Source organism: Tachypleus tridentatus, chromosome 4 (assembly GCF_004210375.1).
Source record: "Tachypleus tridentatus isolate NWPU-2018 chromosome 4, ASM421037v1, whole genome shotgun sequence".
NCBI lineage: Eukaryota > Metazoa > Arthropoda > Merostomata > Xiphosura > Limulidae > Tachypleus > Tachypleus tridentatus.
In genome coordinates, this window is record NC_134828.1 from 35,976,971 (window position 1) to 35,999,629 (window position 22,659).

Below are 22,659 nucleotides of genomic sequence, written 5' to 3' on the forward strand. Positions count from 1 at the left end.
TGATGATGACTTACTGCCTTCCCTCTAGTCTTACACTGCTAAATTTGGGATGGCTAGCACAGATAGCCCTCGCAGAGCTTTGAGCGAAATTAAAAAAACAAACAAACAAAAAAACTTGTTCTTATCATTGTTGTAACAAAAACTACCATGATTATCTACCCTTGCATCGCGAATACGTGAAACCTTTGTTGGAAATATTAATAAAAAACAACAACAACAAAAATAAAAAAGTCGAAAAATAAATAATACAATTTATTAATTTATTTTTGCATCTAGCTCAGTGTGCGCGATGGGTTTTGATATGAAAAATATAAGGATCCCACCATCAGTTGTCACTGTTAGTTCTCATAAAGTGCCTCCTGGTGGTCTAAAGGTTAAGTGTGAGACCTTTGAATACTAAAAATCGAATTTTGATATACGGAGAAGGGGAGGGGCAGAGCGAAGATAGCCCACTGTGAAACTTTGCGCTTAACAACAAACAAGCAGTCTCATCAGGTTGATAACATGAAAAAAAATGTATGCGTATAGAAAGTAAGCTTCACCTGATGTATACCTCTATCAGGTAACAGTAGTAGTTTAATGGGGTGTAATAATAGTTGAAACAATTCTTCGGATAATCCTACTATCCGCTTTTCGCGGAAATTCTGAAACAAACGAATACATCTAAATATCTACTTCCGTTTTCAAGCAAACCAAACAAAATCCTCAAATACAAATTTAAACCGAAACGTTGAAAATGTTATTTTATCACTATTGAAAAATATCGCTTTTAAACAAAAATCGTAATTGCACATTCATTTGGATGTCTGAGCTGAAATTTACATAAAATTAATGTAGGTATCCTGACACTGACTAATTCCTCAGAAAATAACAGAAAAGAAAGATGTATTTTTGTGCTGTTGTTTTGTGGCTTTTTCAAACTGGTATAAAAACACAAAACAGTTTGCGCATATAAAAATAAATCAAAGTTGTTTCTTTAGATTCTGAGTTGTTTGTAGCAACATCCAAATAGCATTTGCTTAGAGTTGTTCGTTAAACGTTGAGAAAGAATGCATGACCCTACACACAGGCACACAAGCCGTCGGTCTGTGTAATAATAAAAGCCTAGGAACTTGATCTATAGGACGCTTTCATAGAAGTCTCTGTGGAGGCTGTTATTACCAGTGACGTCATAATGACAATTTGGGTTGGGTTTAACAAGGACACATCTGTTTCCGAAAGCTCATCCAATCAGAAAACAGCAATACCAGCAGGTAAATGAGCATAATTTCCAATTATTATCTCCAACTCGAAAGGAAATAGACTGAAGTAACAGTTTCATTCTTTTCAGCTAGTGATTATTGCGTTTAACATGTTTTTATCGTCATATGCGTACTAGAAAAGCTTAATCAAGTTTTTCCGTGTTTTTTTTTCTTCATTAAACTTGATTAAGCCTTCCTAGCATGCATATGACGATAAAAAGATGTTAAACGCAGTAACCACTAACTGATACAGTAAGAAAAGAATGAAACTGTTTACGTAAGGATCTTACTCCTGTTAAAAGGTTTTTCTTCGTGACAGTCTAGTGTGATATAAATAATGGTTTTTAAGAAACTTTTAATGAAACAATAGTTAAGTTAAGATGGATGTAAGACCTGAGTTTAAACATCTTCGCTCTGCGTTATTTGTTTTTCTTTTGTTTTTGAATTTCGCGCAAATCTGCACGAGGATTATATGCGCTAACCGACCCTAATTTAGCAGTGTAAGACTAGCGGGAAGGCAACTAGTCATCGTCGCCAACTGCCAACTGTTGAGCTACTTTTTTTACCAATGAATAATGGGATTGACCGTGACATTATAACGCCCCAACGGCTGAAAGGGCAAGCATGTTTGGTATGACGGGCATTCGAACCCGCGACCCACGGACTACGAGTTGAGCGTCTTAACCACCTGGCCATGCTAAGCCTCGTTCTGCCTTAATACTTTATAAACTGCAAATATGTATCGTTCCTGTTTAAATTAAGAGTCTGGTTTTTTTGTAGCTAGTTTGTTACTTGAAAGTGTTGTTTTATGATAAATAGTTGTTCTCTCTCTGTGTTTGTTCGCCTTTTTAGATACAAAGCCACATTAAACTGTCTACTGTGTTCACCCCGGATTTTAGCGTCGTATGTCCGTAAACTTACTGCTAATCCATCGAGGGAGAAGGAGAAATTATTGGTAGAGCGTAGTAAAATACACCAGCAATAATTAAAACTGTTGAATATGTTGACTGCTTGGACTTCTATTTGTCTATCTAATTCTTATGGCGTTATCCGCGTTTTGTATTTATGACAGATGTACTAAAACTATCTACCGCCGTCTCTAATGTTGAACTACTTACAAGAGAGGGAAAACACTATCTACACTCCACAATAAGGGGTTGACTGTCACTCTTAAAACATACTTACAGCACTGTGAATATTTTGTGGTATCGAACCCAAGTTGTCAATTCCGAAATCCAGACTCAACCATAAGACATACTCGAACTCAATTTACGTTACATAATCGTGGCCACATTTACTTTAAAAGCGCGCATTTCGAGATATAACAATTCCTAAAGATTTTGGCATTTTTTAGAATATCATCTGTGTATTTGCCATATCAACATTATACGTGTACCAACAGTTAACGAAGTTTTTGAAATAGAAACATGTCTTTTTATTCCGTGTAACAACTTTGGTTTCTTGGGTAGAAATCCCCGTCACAACAAACATGCTTCCCCTTTCAGTCGTGTGGGCGTTATAAAGTTTCGTTCAATCCCACTATTCTTTGGTAAAAGAGCAGTCCAGAAGTTGGCGATAAGTATGATGATTAGTTGCGCGAAATTCAAAACAAACTAAAGTTTCTAAAGAACATATTTATACATGTGGGTGAAAAAAACGAACCTCATTTATGAGATAATTCTAAACGTCTTGAAAACAGACTCACACAAATGTGTTTCAGGATTTCTATTCCTGACATGTAAATGGTTTTATTTTTATGTGTTGATGCTCAGTTCCTCGTTAACTACAGAGCGAAAGAAGCTACAGCCAAGAGGAAAGGAGGTGTGTGTGTGTGAAAATGTTTGAAATATATACAGAATTTCATCGATGAACCATAAAAATAAATTCTACTTTGAAACCCAGAGGCTTGATACCAATCAACCTGCTGTGGAAAACGCCAGTTGAGAAATGCCTTGTTGTCGTGAATCGTACTATATCACAAGCTACAGTTATTCAAGCTGCTTGTTGGGGTTACGTATTTAATAGATTAAAGAGGAAAGGAATTTTAGTTGACGCACACGTAATTCATCATACAACATTAACATTCTGTAACACACACTTAAAACAACAGAAGAAACTAACTAGCTTTACTTACACATAAATTTACGTTTTCTACTTCTTTTTGCAACACTGAATCATTTTTAGCATTATCCTTTAACTTTACAAAGAAATGTCTGTTTCTTTATTCTTATTCTGCATTTAAATTAAATATATTCAAGGAAATACCTAATACTTCCAGGTGTACTTCTGACATTTCTTTATAAAGTTGGGCAAAGAATAAAGCTATTAAACATCAAATTTGGATAAGGAGGCCGGCTGCTAGAAAATCAACGTTCAAATCATACATTACCCAGTGTCCAAAGATGTCTTAGCTTAAAATTATCTAAATTATAAAGTGTTTAGATCCACTTTGATTTGAGCTGTTCTTTTTCACTGAAAATTGTCACGAATTTTTTCTTTTTTTTTCTTTTGTGTAAAAAAAAACAACTCTTGGATTCAGAGTGGGTTATAAAAAATCAGATGATGTAAGATAAATTTAAGCCCATTGAAATTTTTTATCAAACTTGTTCGTTTTTTTAACGTTAACTTTCAACATCTTAATTTAAATAGCAGATTACAACTGCTTCGAGTTCACTATCTTATAACTGTCTCAAAAACACCGGGCTTAACTGATTTAACAAGTTACTTTTCTAACTTACAAACATACAGAAGTATTCGGCTTAACTGATTTCACAAGCTCCGATTTTCCTAATTTACAAACAAAACTGCCCGGCTTGACTGATTTCGTAATCTCCAACTTTACTAACTTATAAACACACAAAGCTGATTTCACAGGCTCCGACTTTACAAACGTATATACACACAAAAATGCTTGGCTTTAGTAAGGCTACAAATTCTGACTTTCCTAACTTATAAATATACAGACATATTTTACAAACTCCAACATTACAAACCCATAAATTCCCGAAAATGCCCGGCTTAACAGGTGCTAGAAGTACCAACTTCACTGACCTGAAAACACCAGACCTAACTCATTTCACAAGCTCCTTACTAAATTATTGACGCCCTGAAATACCAGGTTCAATAGATTTGAACACCTCACGCTTTATACCAACCCTCGATTAGCTTTGCGCGAAATTCAAAATCAAACAAAATTTATATCAAATTCACGAAACCACAATAATGTCTATTTTTAAACACTAGAGAATATTTACTTTAGTTCTGAAAATCATTCAACATCAGGTTATATCCTTTTCAATTTCACTTACTGCTAAGCACAATGTACACCTCAACTTCATCTACTGTTAAGCACAATATACACCTCAATTTCGCTTACTGTTAAGAAACACACTGTGCATATTTGTAAGCATTAAACGACATCCCACTCAAATATACTTTTTGTTAAGCACCGAATTACAGCCGATTTATTTTTGCTTACTTATTAAACATCAGAATATATTCTAAGCAACAATTTTATCTTTAATGCTTTAGTAATGTGTGTTTTTGCTAATATAAAACACCTACCCAAGAAATATGGGATGGACTTTTCATGTACGTAAAAGTGGACTAAAGACCAAGTCAGAGACCCCTAGTGTCTCACTGACCAGAATTAAGGCAGTCAATTGGTAGCACACGTTCTCTCAACGCTTTCTCCGGCTCTCTCTGCTTACTGTCATTCAATAACGAGTCAACAGCTATAAATACAGAACGTGCTAATAGGTAACGCTGTTCGAACTTGGGCCATTCTATCCTTGCCATACACCAATCGTTCTCAGTTTTTATGGACCCACTTCTAAACATTGTTGGTCAGTCGCTACTTAGGAAATAGCTTTAGTGCAAAAAACATCCACCATTCTAATTACCAAATGAATAAATAAACAGTTATCTATATTTTAAGTCCGTTCTTGACCATCTCACGTTATTTTGGGTGCAATACGGGGGTTGAGAAGTGCAGCATTACACCGCGCTCCACCCAGGTAATATGTACAAAACCTGACATTTGGTTATCCCGAATGTAACAGTCGTAAGTCTACAGACTTGCAACGCTCAAATACGGGGTTCGATTCCCGGCAATAAAAAGATCAGATAGCCCAGTGTGGCTTTGCTTTAATACAAACAGAGCGTCGTAACCCCATGATATAATTATTGTTTTTTACTAACTGAATAAAGTGATTTTACGTGTTATCGCCTTTAATATTTACATGTTACAATTTCTTCTCGTACTTAAAGAATTTAGTTGTTCTTAAATACAAAACAACACAATGGGCTATTTGTGCCTACCACGGGTATAGAAAAACGGATTTTAATGTTCTAAACATTCAGACTTAGTAACTGGGCCATTAATAATTTGGGGTTTCCAAATGCAGGTTACATGGACATGCACGCTTTCCAACGGTGTAATTTAAAACCTAAGAAACAAAACATGTACCGGTAAGTATAGTGGTTGATCTATACATTGATCAGGTGTTTTTAAACACACTTTTTGTTCTGTTATATTTTATTGAAGAACATAACATCGGTTGTGATGATCGTATCAACAACATTAATATCCCACATCAACTTAGACGGAGATCACGAAGTTTTCAATGTTTCATTTAAAACACTTAAGAAAAGAAATAAACAGAAAGCGAAACTGTTACTAAGAGGGTCAGTGATCTAAAAGTAACTGAGAAAGGTAATGAACTCTGAAAAACGGGTACTAAGAAATGCATTAAACTGGAAAAAAAAAAAAAGTATAAGAACGTAATAACCGCTAAGAAACAAATACACTTTAGAAAAATGTTCTTTGTAGTTGGTGATTCACGTTTTATGAACTACATTGACAACAGTTGAAAACTTCGTTTGTTGGAACGTTTACGTTTCACTCAGACCTAAAAGAAGGTTTATATGGAAAACAAGAACATTTGAAAACACGAACCATATATAAACAAAGACATTGAATCACGAAAAATTATCCACTCTGTCTGACATACATAGCTCTACCTTTCTAGCCGCTATTTAAATAGACTTCTAGGGTGTGTTGTATAGAACTAAATATATGAGATAAGTACGGTGTTCTGTACTGAACTAAATACGAAAGGTATGTGTGGTACGCTGTATTGAACTAAACATATAAGATATGTATCATCTGCTATATTGAAATAAGCATATGATTGGTTGCATTGAACTAAAAATGCAAGGTATGTATGGTGTGTTGTATTGAACTAAACATGTAAGGTATGTATGGTGTGTTGTATTAAACTAAACATGTAAGGTATGTATGGTATGTTGTATTAAACTAAACATGTAAGGTATGTATGGTGTGTTGTATTGAACTAAACATGTAAGGTATGTATGGTGTGTTGTATTGAACTAAACATGTAAGGTATGTATGGTGTGTTGTATTTAACTAAACATGTAAGGTATGTATGGTGTGTTGTATTAAACTAAACATGTAAGGTATGTATGGTATGTTGTATTAAACTAAACATGTAAGGTATGTATGGTGTGTTGTATTTAACTAAACATGTAAGGTATGTATGGTGGGCTGTACTGAACTAAAACTTTAAGAGACTTCAGAAGGTCAAAACGTTGTTCTCTGCTTTATCAGTAAGTGTTAACACCCATACCAGCCGTCCTGAGATACAGTATTCCTAATTTTGAGCTAACAAATCAACAGTATCCAACACCAACTTGTGAACTTCTTTGGGATTTGGTCATTACTGTTTTAAAGCATCTATAGCCACAAATTTTCAACATGGTTGTACGGCTGTAGTTCGCAAGCCATGAATCCATTGATTCACAGTCCAGGCAAGCTGACCATTAGTCCACCCATGGCCAAATTCCATGTATAACAATTTATAACGTTACATAATTGTGGTGCCTCGCAGCTGTCGACGGAAATCATACTGGCTGAGCGAGAGGAGGTTGTTTGATACAAGGAACTAATTAAGACGAACATCAACCACCCTGAAGCCTTACAAAGATAGCTATTCAAAACAACTGGACAATAATCAAAATGAATCTTGGGATCCTTACAAGGCTTGAAAGAAAAAAAGAAGTAGGACAAAGTCTTGCAGCGCCAAACATCAGCAAAATTTCTGCCATCTGTTGGCTTACATTTTTACTGCGAAATTATTTTTAATAACTGTTTGAAAAATACGTCACTAGGAGTAGATTTATTTGTTACAAGGCATAAGTATCACAAGATTTCTCTTTTCTTACCTCTCAAATGCTTCTACGACTAATACTTCTGTTTCATTTTTCTCTTCTCGTTGTAAAGATACTTGAAAAGGCAGGTGACAATCCAATAGGAAGATCACTCACAACCTAAAGGGACATATACGAACATGCAATAACAGGTATGGTTTGACTTTCTACCTTCTAGTCAAGCACAAAAATCCATTCGCCTGAAGAAACCAGATTTGTTCTTGAAAGAAATCATTTAATATAGATACTAATGTTGCCAAAGTCCGATATTTCACACTATGGTGTAATTTCCCGGGTCTTTCTTAAAGCGGTACTGTTCTGAAACAAAGCGTCCTTTTAACGTACTAGGATTCGAGCTGTCCAGGTCCGCAGAGACAAGCAGCATCCGGGACGTCCTGTGAACGTACGCAAGGAGTCGTTTAAACCGGTGGGCTCGCGCAGCAAGAGTACCTACGAGTGTAACACCAAACAAGCCAACAACAAGTGGATACCGTCCGCCTTCGCCCCGAGCAGGACTTCAACCAGCCCACCACGATTCCACATCCAAACTGGATAGCTCGACGATCTTTTTTTACAGCGCCGAAGGCAAGTTTGGCGTCTGCGGTCGTTACCCAGGCACGCGTATTAAATTCAGTGTAAGAATATAGCGCCATCTAACGAGGAACAAAGATTTATTCATACAACTGTGTTGCCACGAAACTGATTTATTCCTGAAGCTAGTTTGAGAAACCACGTTAAACGTTTACATTCGTATCTACAAATTAATTAGAACTGAATCCTTGACTGAGTTTAAAGGTAAAATACAAAAACTCAAACTATCGGTTTACCAGTTTCATGTCTATGGATTTCATATCGTAACATATTTTTTATGTTCAGTGTATTAACACCAACTCACTGCCGAGATGAAGGGTTAAAATTCGTGAGAATATATCGACTTATGAGCATAAATGAAATACATTCATGATACACCAAACGCTCTGACCATATATCTCGTCGCAGTGAGATTACACTGAAAAGTTCTTTACTGTGAAAACTACGTTTTGTAAAGGAATCCAGTTTCTATAGCAACGCAAATTATAGTGGCATTTAAAAGGAGCGAATATAAAATGTAAGGAGAAAAACATTTAAAAGAAACGATGAAAAGTTATTATTTTCTAATACCGATACTATGGAAAAACTAAGTTTTTTCTAGCTTCTCCTAATACCGGTAAGATGGAGAAACTTAGGTTTTCACTAGTTTCTTATAATACTGGTACGACCGAAAAGCCAAGGTTTTTACTAGCTTCTCCTAATACTACTATGATGGAAAACAAACTAAGGTTTTTACTAGCTTTTCCTAATACACTATGATGGAAAACAAACTAAGGTTTTTACTAGCTTTTCCTAATACTGGTACGATGGAAAAAGCTAAAGTTTTTTTACTAGCTTCTCCTAATACTGGTATGATGGAAAAGCCAAGGTTTTTACTAGCTTCTCCTAATACTGCTATGATGGAAAACTAAGGAAGTATCTAGCTTCTCCTAATACCGGTACGATGGAAAAACCAAAGTTTTTCTAGCTTCTCCTAATACCGGTAAGATGGAGAAACTTAGGTTTTCACTAGTTTCTTATAATACTGGTACGACCGAAAAGCCAAGGTTTTTACTAGCTTCTCCTAATACTACTATGATGGAAAACAAACTAAGGTTTTTACTAGCTTTTCCTAATACACTATGATGGAAAACAAACTAAGGTTTTTACTAGCTTTTCCTAATACTGGTACGATGGAAAAAGCTAAAGTTTTTTTACTAGCTTCTCCTAATACTGGTATGATGGAAAAGCCAAGGTTTTTACTAGCTTCTCCTAATACTGCTATGATGGAAAACTAAGGAAGTATCTAGCTTCTCCTAATACCGGTACGATGGAAAAACCAAAGTTTTTTCTAGCTTCTCCTAATACCGGTAAGATGGAGAAACTTAGGTTTTCACTAGTTTCTTATAATACTGGTACGACCGAAAAGCCAAGGTTTTTACTAGCTTCTCCTAATACTACTATGATGGAAAACAAACTAAGGTTTTTACTAGCTTTTCCTGATACACTATGATGGAAAACAAACTAAGGTTTTTACTAGCTTTTCCTAATACTGGTACGATGGAAAAAGCTAAAGTTTTTTTACTAGCTTCTCCTAATACTGGTATGATGGAAAAGCCAAGGTTTTTACTAGCTTCTCCTAATACTGCTATGATGGAAAACTAAGGAAGTATCTAGCTTCTCCTAATACCGGTACGATGGAAAAACCAAAGTTTTTACTAGCTTTTCCTAATACCGGTAAGATGGAGAAACTTAGGTTTTTACTAGTTTCTTATAATACTGGTACGACCGAAAAGCCAAGGTTTTTACTAGCTTCTCCTAATACTACTATGATGGAAAACAAACTAAGGTTTTTACTAGCTTCCCCTAATACACTATGATGGAAAACAAACTAAGGTTTTTACTAGCTTTTCCTAATACTGGTACGATGGAAAAAGCTAAAGTTTTTTTACTAGCTTCTCCTAATACTGGTATGATGGAAAAGCCAAGGTTTTTACTAGCTTCTCCTAACACTGCTATGATGGAAAACTAAGGAAGTATCTAGCTTCTCCTAATACCGGTACGATGGAAAAACCAAAGTTTTTACTAGCTTCTCCTAATACCGGTAAGATGGAGAAACTTAGGTTTTTACTAGTTTCTTATAATACTGGTACGATCGAAAAGCCAAGGTTTTTATTAGCTTCTTCTAACACTGGTACGATGGAAAAAATTAAGGTTTTAACCAGCTTCTCCTAATACCGACACGATGGATAAACCAAGATGTTTACTAGTTTCTCCTAATACTGGTATGATAGAAAAGCTAAGATTTTTACCAGCATCTCCAAATACCGGTAAGATGGAAAAGCCAAGATTTTTACTAGCTTCTCCTAATACTGGTACGATGGAAAAGTCAAGGTTTTTACTAGCTTCTCCTAATACTGCTATGATGGAAAACTAAGGAAGTATCTAGCTTCTCCTAATACCGGTACGATGGAAAAACCAAAGTTTTTACTAGCTTTTCCTAATACCGGTAAGATGGAGAAACTTAGGTTTTTACTAGTTTCTTATAATACTGGTACGACCGAAAAGCCAAGGTTTTTACTAGCTTCTCCTAATACTACTATGATGGAAAACAAACTAAGGTTTTTACTAGCTTCCCCTAATACACTATGATGGAAAACAAACTAAGGTTTTTACTAGCTTTTCCTAATACTGGTACGATGGAAAAAGCTAAAGTTTTTTTACTAGCTTCTCCTAATACTGGTATGATGGAAAAGCCAAGGTTTTTACTAGCTTCTCCTAACACTGCTATGATGGAAAACTAAGGAAGTATCTAGCTTCTCCTAATACCGGTACGATGGAAAAACCAAAGTTTTTACTAGCTTCTCCTAATACCGGTAAGATGGAGAAACTTAGGTTTTTACTAGTTTCTTATAATACTGGTACGATCGAAAAGCCAAGGTTTTTATTAGCTTCTTCTAACACTGGTACGATGGAAAAAATTAAGGTTTTAACCAGCTTCTCCTAATACCGACACGATGGATAAACCAAGATGTTTACTAGTTTCTCCTAATACTGGTATGATAGAAATGCTAAGATTTTTACCAGCATCTCCAAATACCGGTAAGATGGAAAAGCCAAGATTTTTACTAGCTTCTCCTAATACTGGTACGATGGAAAAGTCAAGGTTTTTACTAGCTTCTCCTGATACCGGTAAGATGGAAAAGCCAAGATTTTTACTAGCCTCTCCTAATACCGGTACGATGGAAAAGCCAAAGTTTTTACTAGCTTCTCCTGATACCGGTACGATGGAAAAGCCAAGGTTTTTACTAGCCTCTCCTAATACAGGTACGATGGAAAAGCCAAAGTTTTTACTAGCTTCTCCTGATACCGGTACGATGGAAAAGCCAAAGTTTTTACTAGCTTCTCCTGATACCGGTACGATGGAAAAGCCAAGGTTTTTACTAGCTTCTCCTGATACCGGTACGATGGAAAAGCCAAGGTTTTTACTAGTTTCTTCTAATACCGGTACGATGGATAAACCAAGGTTTTTACTAGTTTCTCCTAATACTGGTATGATAGAAAAGCTAAGATTTTTACCAGCATCTCCAAATACCGGTAAGATGGAAAAGCCAAGATTTTTACTAGCTTCTCCTAATACTGGTACGATGGAAAAGTCAAGGTTTTTACTAGCTTCTCCTGATACCGGTAAGATGGAAAAGCCAAGATTTTTACTAGCCTCTCCTAATACCGGTACGATGGAAAAGCCAAAGTTTTTACTAGCTTCTCCTGATACCGGTACGATGGAAAAGCCAAGGTTTTTACTAGCCTCTCCTAATACAGGTACGATGGAAAAGCCAAAGTTTTTACTAGCTTCTCCTGATACCGGTACGATGGAAAAGCCAAAGTTTTTACTAGCTTCTCCTGATACCGGTACGATGGAAAAGCCAAAGTTTTTACTAGCTTCTCCTGATACCGGTACGATGGAAAAGCCAAGGTTTTTACTAGCTTCTCCTGATACCGGTACGATGGAAAAGCCAAGGTTTTTACTAGTTTCTTCTAATACCGGTACGATGGATAAACCAAGGTTTTTACTAGCTTTTCTTACGGGCAAGGTGGTTTTTGTTTTAGAATTTTCACGCTAAATCACAAAAAGAGTTATCAGTATATATATTCATCCCCACTTCTGACTCATTTCAACCGCCACTACTGTAGTGCACCAACGGCCTAAATAAAAAGAGCTTTTGCTTTGCGACAAAGGAAGGTTTTACTGCCTGTAAATACCAATACATGAAGAAATAAATGTTTTACTACCTCTTAATACCGGTACACGAACAAACGAAGGTTTTTCTACCTACTTATACCGTTACATTAACAAACGATGGTTTCACTATATTAAATGATCGATCTACTTTTAAACAGAAAATGGAGTTACTAGTTTGTTACCTTGTTATTTATTGTTATCACTGTAAAAAACTAAAGCAGTTTATCACTCTCGTACTGAATGTGTAACTGTCGTTTCAGAAAACGTTTCTCTTTACATAGTTCAGACCAGTTTGAGTGTTCTGGCACTGAATAAAAGGTCTCCTTTAGAAGTCTTCCAAACCATTAATCACGTACAGATACGATGTAGAAGTTATTGTGTTATCAGCTTCAAATAGCGACGTATTGCAGAGAAACAAAGGTTTTTACAATTTTTTAATGACATTAGTTTTACCTTCATTTACCGCTTCACACAGTTCAGTCTAGGATATATGGTGAAGTTGAAACTGAGCATACTAATTTTAACGGGTTGGTATCTTAAACTTGAATTGCACCCTAAGCGACATGTGATCTAAGTGCCCAGATTAAATACACTAAGGTTTAGTCCTTAGTAGTCCCTAACTTAGAACTAGTGAGTAGAAACAGGACAACCAGTCAGGAGCGCCCGCCGTCTACTGAACAGCAATAACGACTTCACTCTTGTGGTACCTTAACAGCAGATAATGAGGGGCATATTTCGAGGTATATCACTGGAATCTGAGCTCATCTGATGTCGATCGAAAATAAATTCAATCTTAAATTAATTTTTGGATACTTTGAGCAGACTCGGCGGTTAGCCCGATGTGGTTTTGCTATAAGAAAACACACACACACTTTGAGCAAGAAATAAAATCGTTTTATTTTTTGTAATCTGCTTTAAAGATTTCACGTGATTTTAATTTACATAAAGTTAGAATGTTTCTTTCTTCTTTTGGCTTTCTTTCTTTTCAGAGGAAAGTCATATTGAACGATCTATTGCTTCCACTTCGGTAAATCGGACCCGTATTTTAGGTCCATAAGTTCATAAACATACCACTGACACATTGAATGGACCTGTTTAAAACTAATAATTAAAAAAACTAGTTTTGAAACATATACTTTTTAGAGTATTTTAAGATAACGGCATTTCAGCGTAGGATAAAATGAATAAATAAATAAATATAGTTTGATTTGTTTTGAATTTCACGAAAAGCTACACAAGGGCTATCTGCGCTAGCCGTCCCTAATTTAGCAGTGTTAGACTAGAAGGAAGGCAGCTAGTCATCATCACCCACTGCCTTTCCTTTGGCTACTCTTTTACCAACGAATAGTAGGGTTGACCGTAGCATTATAAAGCCCCCGCGGCTGAAAAGGCGAGCATGTTTGGCGTGACGGGGATTCGAACCCGCGACCCGAATAAAAAACAATTTAAACTGAGAAATTTGGCTAAAAACTAACAAGTACGCAAAAATATAACATAACATTTTGGAAGAACTGGAAAATATTGGTCCATCTCTGATGTTCCATCCTCCAAGTGGCCCGGCATGGTCAGATGGTTAAAGCACTTGACTCGTAATCTGATGGTCGCAGGTTCGAATCCTCGTCATACCAAATATGCTCGCCCTTTCAGCCCATTATAACGTGGGAGCGTTATAATGTGACGGTCAATCCCATTATTCGTTGATAAAATAGTTGGCGGTGGGTAGTGAGGACTAGCTGCTTTTCCTCTAGTCATACACTGCTAAATTAGAAACGGCTAGGGCAGAGAGCCCTGGTGTAGCTTTGTGCGAAATACAGAAACAAACAAACAATCCCCAAAATTAAATTAAAATAATTAAAAAATAATAATATTAAAGCCAGTCCTTATCACTTATATACGTATAAAGCTTTTCTTGAACTTACTTAAATTTACTACTTATGTGACATATAATGCGAATAGTTATGTTTTGACTAAAATGAGCTTCGAAGTTTTCTATAAAAATAATCATTATACTGCTGATAACATTACAGATTATTAAATATTTCAAAGGTTAAGTTTAATTCTCAACAGTGTTCACTCATGTTTCATTCCAAGTATCTGTGTGGTGCATTCCACTTTTATTTTCCTTCTTAAACAACAGTGAAGAAGTTCTACTCGCCTAAGTTCCCCAAGTGGCACAGCGGTACGTCAGCGGACTTATAATGCTAGAAACCGGCTTTCGATACCGGTGGTGGGCAGAGCACAGATAGTCTATTGTGCTTAACTTCAAAAATATTTGACTGAAAATAATTTCTTTATTCGTAAATCATGACTCGAACGTCGTTTCATTTACCAATCAATAACGGCGAGATGACCATAAATATTTAAACTAGTTTGTTATAGCGCCGAGATACATAATGAGTTTATCTGCACTCTGTTTCCCGCGGGAAATCGTACCCCGAATTTCAGCATTGTAATTCCTTAAACTTATTAGTCGTTGATCCGCTGCGGGGACATATTTAAATATATGAATGAAGTTCCGAATAAAACACCACTTATCAACACGACAATGTATTCTCCTGAAATTTAACGTTACCTGGTGTGGCAACCATTATTGTTTTTGTGGTTATTTTAATAATTTTGCCCCACTGGTATATACTTGCTCGAACACCAAGGGAAACATTGTTATTACGAGTTGAGGAATAGCCAATGTAAAATTTAAAAAAGAAGAAAGACTTTGCTTTTTGCGAGGTTATTTTGATGTTTTATTCACGAAATTCTGGAATCAAAAATTATGAAAGTCCAGCTTGATTAGGGTTAAAGAGAAGGTTAATTAAATAAAGTAGTCCGTCCTGAGAAAATAAAAAGAACAAGATCAGTATCACAATTAAAGATGATTTTTCCTCACCAAAAACAAGTAAAGGTTTGGGGCGTTTTGAATTTCGCACAAAACCAGACGAGGACTATCTGTGCTAGCTTGTTTGTTTGGAAATTTCGCACAAAGCTACTCGAGGGCTATCTGTGCTAGCCGTCCCTAATTTAGCAGTGTAAGACTAGAGGGAAGGCAGCTAGTCATCACCACCCACCGCCAACTCTTGGGCTACTCTTTTACCAACGAATAGTGGGATTGACCGTCACATTATACACCCCCACGGCTGGGAGGGCGAGCATGTTCAGCACGACGCGGGCGCGAACCCGCGACCCTCGGATTACGAGTCGCACGCCTTACGCGCTAGGCCATGCCGGGCCATCTGTGCTAGCCGTCTTAATTTTCAGTTTACTTTGTCTGGATAACCTAGAATATGATAGAAAAACAAACATAGTCAAATAATGTCGTACAAATAAACTATTATTATGAGTTTCATAATAATTTTTATTATCAAAGTTTTATTATCAAATGAAATAATGGTTTATTAACTTTGCGGGCATTTTTTAACTAAACAGAAAAAATAATATTTTAACTTATATTCGAACCACGCCTAATTATAGTCAGGATAATGTCGTACAAATAAACTATTATTTAATTTGTTTCTTTTCTGAATTTCGTGCAAAACTACACGAGAGCTATCTGCGTTAGCCGTCCCTTATTTAGCAGTGTAAGACTAGAGGGAAGGCAGCTAGTCATCACTACCCATCGCCAACTTTTGGGCTACTCTTTTCCAACGAATAGTAGGATTGACTGTAACATTATAATGCCCCCACAGCTGAAAGGGCGAGCATATTTGACACGACTGGGATTCGAACCCGCGACCCTCAGATTACGAGTCGAGTGCCTCAACCACCTGGTCATGCCGGGCCACTGGGAGAGGAAACATTCAAGAAAAGCTTTTGTTAACTGGTGTCGTTTAGTACATTCACGGTATCAATAATTATCTTTAAGAAAGTTTATCCAATAACAACTCAAATTACGGGCTTATTTTTATACTGTCCACTACAAGTAGGGTCCAAATACAAGATTACTTTGAAAAATTTTTAAGTTTTTGTCTGTAATAATATTCAGTTATGGACCTGTTAAAACATAAAAGTCGATGAAATTATTTTCCATTTATAATATATATTGGGATCTTAGCAATTAGTTAATTGAATTAACTGTCAAATGTGGTTCTGTTTTTATTTAGTTTTGGGGCTTGTTGTTAAGCCTAAAGCTACGTAATGGGATATCTGTGCTCTGTCCAACGTGGTATTGAAACACAATTTTTATTATTATAAGCCCTCAAACTTACAGCTGAGCATCAAAGTGGGGAGAGAGATTTTTCTGATACCTGTGTTACTAGATAATCATGGGCCAACAAGAAAACAGTTTACAAAAATGTGTTTAAATTGTCGTTGGCCCCACCGGTAATTCTAGAGTTAACTGGTGCAAAGATCAAAATTCTTGAAATTCCAACCATCACACATTCCTTCCAGTGAAACTGACCTGTTGAGCACGAACGTCATCCTCAGGTTGTGACCGCAGGCTTCTGGTTACCACCTCCCCTTTCAGAATCCTACCGATGGTAATACCAATACCTGACGTTTTCCTGTTTTGACTTTCAAGAGTTTTAAATTATGTCCAGTAGCGATGAATTTAATAAGTATTTTCGTCACATAACAATAAGAAGCTACGATACTATTGCTGATTTGTTATTGTATGTAATATTCTAATGTATTTATATATATTATACAAAAATTATGACGCTACAACTAAGCGAAAAGTACGTTATATTTCTTCACATTCGTTTACAGTCTAATACAGTCGATCAAAGGGTGTCTTATTTTTCAAAGCTTTTAAGATCACTCTTCAGATGTTACCTTTAGATTAAGCTAAAATTCAAGTTGTTGTTGTTGTTTTTACCAGAAAAATCTTTACTTCAAAAGAGTTAGACATTTAAGTGTTATTAGAACGAAACTTGGTTAGAATTATGTTATTAATTCATAAACCTAAAAAATGCAAAACAAACAACCCACTAACTTTAATCCTTTATGTGGATTTATCAATATGTGGTGTCATGGTGATTTTCTTAAAAACATTGATTGTATTTGAATAAAAGAACAAAGCCGAGAAATGAAATAGTTGAACATTCTGTCGAGAGTATCCACTGCAGAAGTTTATTTGTTTACATTGCTAAATTAAGGACGGCTAGCACAAATAACCCTCGTGTAGCTTTGCGTGAAATGAAAACAAAACAAAAATAAAACGAACAAAATAATCTTATAATGTATTACCGAAGTTTATTAGGCACAAAATAAGGTAAATGTTGTTTTCAACTTACGAGTTAGACGCCTAAAGCTTTCGAAGCATTTGTAAACTCTGTACAAAGCCTAAAACTGGTGATAAAAATGATGCAAACTATAAATATTTTACCATCATTTTTCTTAACCCATCCATTTTGGAATTAAAATCAGAAGTACCTAAAAACAGCATTTCAGATCTATTTCTTTTATACCTTAAGTCATTGCCTGCCCTCCAGCATGTCTGCGGAATTACAACTCTAAAAATCGGGTTTCGATACCCGTGGAGGGCAGAGCACAGATAGCCCATTGTGTAGCTTTGTGCTTAATTCAAAACAACATAAGTCACTACCCAAGCTGCCTTTTATAACACTAGAACTCCCCAGTTGGGCCACTGATATTGAATAAGAAATGGACAAACGTATATAAAAGTGTACAAAAAAAAACAACAACAAAAATTTGCAATTTAGGAAATTTTATCACAAGTTTTAGGTCTCCTGATGCTTTCTTTTATCATTATGTTCCAGTTTTATTACAAAGTTTAATAGTCTTAAACTCTCCATCAGGATGTATGACATCACAAAACTTGCCATTTTAATGTGCTAGAAACGGTCATAAACAAAAGAAAACAAAAACGAAAACACGATGATTTTATGATCAGAAAATCTCGAATAAATAAACAAAAAGCTTTAATTCAGTAACAATAGATGACCATTGCTTGGTTTACTGAAATAAGATAACAGTAGAATAAATAAGTATCAATTTCAAACACACCTCCTTCTGTTTATTTTGGTTTTATGTAATGTAATAAGTTTATTATAAATAGCAAGATAGTTTTGAGCTTAAAATATGAAAATTCAAAAAATTAACATAACACAAAATATTTATGTGGCAAGGATTAGCATGGCTAGCGATGTGCCCAGATTGTGAATCTAACTGACTAAAATTTGGGACCGAGGTATGATATAAGTGTGACAGTCAAATCTCACTTGACGGTGAGTGCTGTTTATTAACTTCCTTTTTTCTACTCTATCAATTTAAAAGAAGGGACAAATATTCTAAGGCCCAGCATGGTCATGTGGTCAATGCACTCAACTCATAATCAGATGATCGCGAGTTCGAATCCTTGTCATACCAAACATGCTCGTCCTTTCAGCCGTGGAGGCGTTATAATGTGGCGGTCAATCCCACTGTTCGTTGATAAAAGAGTAGCCCAAGAGTTGGCGGTGGGTGGGGATGACTAGCTGCCGTCCCTCTAGTCTTACAGTGCTAAATTAAGGACGGCTAGCACAGATAGCCCTCGTGTAGCTTTGCGCGAAATTCAAAACAAACAAACACTAGTAAAATATAAAAAAGATACTATTGATACATCCGCCGGTCAATTAGTGGCAAGTTGACGGACTTACAGTGCTAAAATCCTGGGTCAGTATGAGTGGTGTTTTACTATCAATACGTCTCCTGGTCAGTCAGTGGTGGCCCAGCATGGCCATGTGGTCAATGCACTCAAGTCATAATCCGAGGGTCGCGGGTTCAAATCCCCGTTGCACCAAACATGCTTGCCTTTCTGCCGGGGGAAGGGGCATTATAATGTGATGGTCAATCCCATTATTCTTTGGTAAAAGAGTATCCCAAAAGTTGGCGGTGGGTGGTGATGATTAATTGCCTTCCCTCTAGTCTTACACTGCTAAATTAGGTACGGCTAGCGCAGATAGCCCCTCGAGTAACTTTGGGCGAAATTCGAAAGAAATGAAACCAAGTATTTTGAAACAAATCAACATGCTCACTTTTAAAACTAGCTTCATCAAACTTGTATCACAATTTAAGTTTGTGTTTTGTTTATTTCTTTACCCTTGACCAAAGTTATCTTATTCCTAAATTATAATTATAATTCATTGAAATAAAAGCATTAATAGCGCCTACATGTGTTTCGCTTATGAAAGTAAAACATTAGGGAGTCCGTGTCTTAATTAGGGGATGAGGGAGACATGCGACGAAAATTTGGTGGGGGACACTGAGTTAAAATTTACAAACCTATTGAGTTTCTTTTTTTTGTGCTGGGACATTATTACAAATAAAATATTAACGTGCACTTATTGTAATCAGTTGCATTACCATTCATAATACTTCAAGTGTAAGGGAAGATTTATAAAAAACAAGTGGAAGCATAAAGAGAACAGGAAACAAGAAACCGAATGTGTAGTAATGAATTTTTGACGAACATAACACTGAATACAGTTATTGTCATGCAAGCCGGGGGTAATTTAGTTATCATCCAAGTCTTAATGATTCGCATCTCTATGCCACAACGAAACACATCGCTCTGTGGGGTTGTAGATGCGTTATCATAATGACAGTCAAATCCCCCTATTCGGTCAAACAGGAATAGTTCAAGAAATAACGACGGATGCTGTGGCCGATTGTTTTCTCTCTAGTCTATCGAAAGAAACTGAAGGACAAATGTGAATAGATGGATAGTCTTTGTGAAACTGTACAAACAAACAAACGTGAGCGACCTTAAATTAAGCAGTTCAAGTGACACTTTATTGTGTGTGATTTTGATTTTTGCCTTTAATGAAAGAACATTTCTTATATGTTTATCAATAAACTAATAATCTCACTAATACATTCTGAACTAAACATTTTAAGAGTGTAAATGTGTTTTTGTTTTGCTTTATAATTATTGGTTTCATTATATTAAATTCATATATATGTGTATGTGAGTGTGTATAAAAAGTTTAAACATTAGGGGCGCAGGTTACGAGTAAAGATGTGACTTAATAATTATCTGCCTGAAACAACAAGGGAGATTTTCAAAACATATCCCGTCATGCCTTAAGCGGACACCATTTTCCTTAGTCTTGCCCCCCAGTGGCTCAGCGGTGTGTCTGCGGACTTACAACGCTAAAAACCGAGTTTCGATACCCGTAGTGGGCAGAGCACAGATAGCCCATTGTGTAGCTTTGTGCTTAATTGAAAACAACAACAACCATAGTCTTGTGTTTGTCTCTTTAAATCTCGCAGTTTATTCACGTCCTGTGTGAAGCTTAAATAATTATCAGGCAGACGGTAGCACCGCCTCCGTATGGATAGTTCGAATTGCTCATCGAAATAGCATCTAAATATCTTCTCAATAGGTTTATGTGTGTTTTCTTATAGCAAAGCCACATCGGACTATCTGCTGAGTCCACCGAGGGGAATCGAGCCCCTCTTCTCAATAGGTCGTCAGAACTTTATAATAATATACGGTGTTACTTTTTATAACAGTATCTATGTTATGACTGAGTCACAGGTTCAGTAATGTCTGTAAATATCACATCAGTTTTAACTTAGTGTTTTTCTTCCTTCTGTTTCTTTTTTATTACATGCTGACTAAAAAAACAAAACAATAGTTTCAACCAACTTCACTGAAAAGCATCCGCTTTTATAAGTATTATTGAAGGCAGTATTAATAAAAAAATCATAATTCCAGTGTAAACGATGTTATCATTACCCCCTAAAGTCAGCTTCCTTATGCCAACATTAAAAAGCTTAAGTTGAGTGCGAAACGGGAATTACCAGCCAATAATAAATATTACAGTTGGAGCCTCATTGTATCTGGATCTTCCTTGTAAGTACAACCTTCTTATGTCTATTGAAACACTGCATTAAAGAGTAAGTAAAGAAAAACTTTTTTCAGGAAAGGAGGTAAGTGTAGGAATGGCTAATATCCATCTTTCAAAAACAATGCAAACAAAATAGTATGAATGAAACTGGTATCATCTTTGCATAATAACACAGGCAAAAATTAACATATAACAATCTATATATGTAACTATTCAAACACAGTGGAGTTTAATTTATGTTGCTTTTGTCTGTTAACATTCCTCCATCTTCTTTTGTATTGTTTTTGAAAAATTCATATTAACCATCTCTACATTTACTTCCTTTTTTGAAAAGTTTTTTCTTCACTTGTTTTATCATAACGGTCGTAAGCAGGGCCGGCCCTAAGCCTATGTTGTCTGTGCAACTGCTTAGGGCCCAGCAGCTGAAGAGGCCCCGTGTTTCTTTCCGTATTGGTTTTGAAATACTCGTTTCCACCAAATCTCTATCTTCCATACATTGGCCTATATTAAGTAAGCACTACTACTTAAAATACATGGTTGTAAGTAGTACTATTCAAAATCCACCCAATCCATAAAAAAAAAGTCCAAACGTAGGAACAGTGCTACTGCAGACTTATTTATGTGTTGCTAACTGCATATGTAATTTCAAGATGGCGTCTCCCTACAGATCCATGGAGTGGTTGTTGGTAATACCTACTTTCTCCTATTTCTGTGTAAACGGGTAAGTATGCAACGCACAACTCACACAATAAATTTATCTGTCTCGTTGTTTCGAGTCGCCAAGCGTTGTACGTAATTAGATTGTAAATAAACTAACAGGTTTGTAACTAAGCTGTCGTTAATGTCATAAAAACGTGTTTTCTGCACAGTACACTGAAAACAAACTTTCATAATAAATGCTATAATTATTTGAGATACTTATGAGTGCAACCAGCAGTAGCAGGAACAGGAAGGAAGTGTGCATATTCTTCTCAGAAGCTCAGAAAAGAGAGAAAAAAAAAAGGAAGAAAGCAGACCATCTTGAAAACAAAAACCCAGGGCCCGTCATGGGCAGGTGGGTTAAGGCGTTTGACTCGTAATTTGAGGGTAGCGGGTTCGAATCCCCGTCGCATCAAACATGCTCATTCTTTCAACCGTGGGGGCGTTATAATGTAACGGTCAATCCCACCATTCGTTGGTAAGAGTGTAGCCCAAGAGTTGGCGGTGGGTGGTGATGACTAGCTGCCTTCCCTCTAGTCTTACACTTCTAAATTAGGGACGGCAAACGCAGATAGCCCTGGAGTAGCTTTGCGCGAAATTCAAAACAAACAAACAAACAAGAAAAGCCAGGAAAACGCGATGTTAAAGTCTGTGAAGTTAGACCAGGAAGGTAGAAATAAACAACGTATACAAAGCATTCTAGTACAAAGTCAGTATGGCCAAGTAATACCAAAGAACAGCTCGGTCTTAGCGGAGCCTATAGCTACTAATTCTTGTTATGCCATTTTCTGAAACTGCTGAAACAAATATAATCTGTTCTAATGATAACACAGACACACAACATCTATTTATAACATTAATTTGGTAAATGAAGAGACAATTAAACTGA

General features: G+C 36.2%; 1 protein-coding gene across 5 annotated transcripts in view; it reads right to left on the minus strand.

Annotated features, from left to right (window-relative positions):
- Positions 1-22,659, minus strand: part of LOC143248835 (latrophilin Cirl-like) — a 185,156-nt gene that overhangs the window by 95,654 nt on the left and 66,843 nt on the right. For 2 of the 5 annotated variants that reach the window (XM_076497665.1, XM_076497661.1), the window contains exon 1: positions 7,485-8,049. The exons of 1 other annotated variant lie outside the window; for it this stretch is intronic. The gene's annotated coding sequence lies outside the window, so the exon portion shown is untranslated. Of the gene's footprint in view, positions 1-4,805; positions 4,924-7,484; positions 8,050-22,659 lie in introns of those variants that run through there. 2 more of the 5 variants (XM_076497662.1, XM_076497666.1) reach the window with 2 other exon arrangements.